Consider the following 2,964-nt stretch of genomic DNA (forward strand, 5'->3'; position numbering starts at 1 on the left):
CTGCGTGCCGTCTGCGTATTATTGTACTGAAACATCTGGGATTTGGTAAGTGCCCCAGAGCCATAATAACCTAGTTTCTAAATTAATAATTTCATTTTCTGAACCTGCAAGATGAAATTGACAAGCATAGACAGATTAAAAGCAGACACATGGTGGGCGGTTTTGTTGTCTGGTTTGCATTATAAAATTGAAATTACGATTGAATTACTCCAACCTGAGTCATTGCGAAAGTTTCCTAGCATCTGCTGTGGATTCACAGAAAGTGAAGTGACTGTCAGTAATGACACACTAACCCTGCTGATCGCAGGACCTGCTGCTGCAAGCAACCTTAACTCACCTTACTGAATGGTCTGGTGTATTAGAAACTGGCTTCTGGACTCAATTGGCTCAAGTATCGGGCTTGTATGCCAGTCTCGAAAACTCGCAAAAGCTGACCAAAGCTTCAAAGGTAAAACAGGTGGCATGCGTACCAGCATTTGGGAACAGGTTTTCTGAAAACTTGGAGTCGACAAGAATCTTGAATTAGTTGCAATTAGTGAATTGAACACAGAGGTGATCGTTTCCCTGGAAAATAGAAACAGATAGAGGCCAGACAGCCTGTTCCGTCATTCAATTAGATCATGAATGATCTGTATCTTCATCCCATCAACATGACTTGGTTCACTATTCTTTAAAATGCTATCCTAACAAACTTGATCCATAGTGGCAAGTATTTTTTGGTGGGGGGTGGGGGAGGCAGGGGGAAGAGTTCTAGATTTCTACCGTTCAATAAAGGGTGAGGGGGAAACAACTACGAAACCTGATCAGAAATCTGTTAAAGCAGTGCTCCTCAATGCACTCAAATGTGAAGAGTTGCGAAACCTCCGGCAAAACTGACAGCCCATCAGATTCTCAGGCAAGATAAGGAGGAAGTGCAGCAACTAAAGCAAGAAAGAGATCAATCAAATTTCTGGTTACCTTTACTGAGAAGTCAGGGTTAAACTTTTCACCACTGCTGACCTACATTGCACCTTGAATAGTTCGTAGCATTTCTCAAATTATTCTTGACTTCTCCAGGTCACTGTCCGTGTGGAGTTTGCACATTCTCCCCTTATCTGCATGGGTCTCACCAAAAGATGTGCAGGTTAGGTGGATTGGTCATTCTAAATTGGGGGGGGGGGGAAAGAATTAGGTACTCAAAATTTATTTTAAAATATTCTTGGCTTCTGGTCTCTCACCAGCTTCTGTGTGGTGTCAGCAGCACACTCTGGTTCTGTAACATTTGGTGAGTTGGTGAATGAGGCCCTCTGCTCCAGTTGGTACAAGCAGACGTGTGGGAGATGCCTATGATTAATTCACTATTAGAATCATAGAAGTGTGATTGGAATCACAAAGACTGAACATTGTAAATACTGAAGACAGCTAAAGTGTCCCTTAGTATCCAGGAATGTGCAGGTTAGCTGGGGTTACGGGTTTCGGGTGGGGGAGTGGGCCTGATAGTTAGGGTGCTCTTTCAGAGGGTCGGTGCAGACTTGATGAGCCAAATGGCCTCATTATGCACTGTAGGGATTCTATGGTTCTATTGCAATTTTAGCGTGGCCAATCCACCTAACCTGCACATCTTTGGACTTTGGGAGGAAACCAGAGGGAACCCACGCAGACATGGGAAGAATGTGTAAACTTCACACAGACAATCACCCAAGGTCGGAATTGAACCCGGGTCCCTGGTGCTCTGGGCAGCAGTGCTAACCTTTGTGGCACCATGCCGCCCCAGTCTACCTTGGTCAGGTCCTGCCTTATTTCATTAAAATCTGCAATAAGTGGGCAACTTTGCTCATTCACTATCACAACCTCAGGATATCTCAAAGAAACAATAACAACTTACATTTCTATATACCATATCCCATGAAGCTGCATAGGAGCGTAATCAGTCAAAAATTGACAATGAGCCAAAGAAGTGAACAGGAGGCTTAAAGTTTAGTCAAAAAGGTAAGTTTTGATAAGAAGACTGAAGGAGGAGAGGCAAGTTGAGAGTTGGAGAGAATTAGAGGGTAATTCCATAGTTTAGCAGCCAAAGACACACCATCAATGATGGGCAAAGAAAGTTGAGGCTCGAGTTGGAGGAAAGCAAACTCTAGGTAGGTCATATAAATGGAGGAGGTTACTGAGGTAGAAAGCTGTATGGAAGGATCTAAACACAAGCTCAAAAATGTTTTAAATGAGGTGCTTCCAGACTGCGAGCCTTGAAGGTTAATGAACACAAAGGTGGTGGTTGTGTGAGAATTGGTGAGTTAGGACATATACAACATCAATAACAACATATATTGAGAGAGCGAGCAGCTTAACATAATAAAATGTTCGAATGTCCATGTGGAGTTTGCAAATTCTCCCCGTGTATGTGTGGGTTTTACCCCCACAACCCAAAGATGTGCAGGTTAAGTGGATCGGCTGCGCTAAATTGTCCCTTAATTGGAAAAAAAATCATAATTGCGTACTCTAAATTTATAGAAAAAGACTAGCCAAACAGTATATCAATGATCGTCCATGCCAGACTTTAACACAGAACGATAGAGGAAAATCAACACCCAACCCCCCCTCCCCCCCTCAAAAAATAATATAATATCCCAAGGCACTTTGGGATGAGCTCATGGTTGTGGAGGGTGGAATTTGGAAGCCTGGCTAGAGACCAATAGACTTGTTGGGTGGATTCTCTATTGTCTGATGCTGATATCGTAATTGGCGATCAGGCAGAGAATCCCTTTTGACGCCGAAATCGGGGGCGGCGCCTGTTTTCAGATGCTCAGCTCCCCCAAAACGGCATCATAGGTGAGTACACCGCACGTCATTGGGACGGCCTCCCCCGATGCTCCTCCCCCGATGCCCCTCCCCCGGTGCTCCTCGCCCGATGGGCCAAATTCCCGGCGGCGTGGAACACATGTGCTCTGAGTTTTCGTCAACTTCACGTCCACCGCCGCCACAGTCAGG

This window comes from Scyliorhinus torazame, chromosome 2 (assembly GCF_047496885.1).
Source record: "Scyliorhinus torazame isolate Kashiwa2021f chromosome 2, sScyTor2.1, whole genome shotgun sequence".
NCBI lineage: Eukaryota > Metazoa > Chordata > Chondrichthyes > Carcharhiniformes > Scyliorhinidae > Scyliorhinus > Scyliorhinus torazame.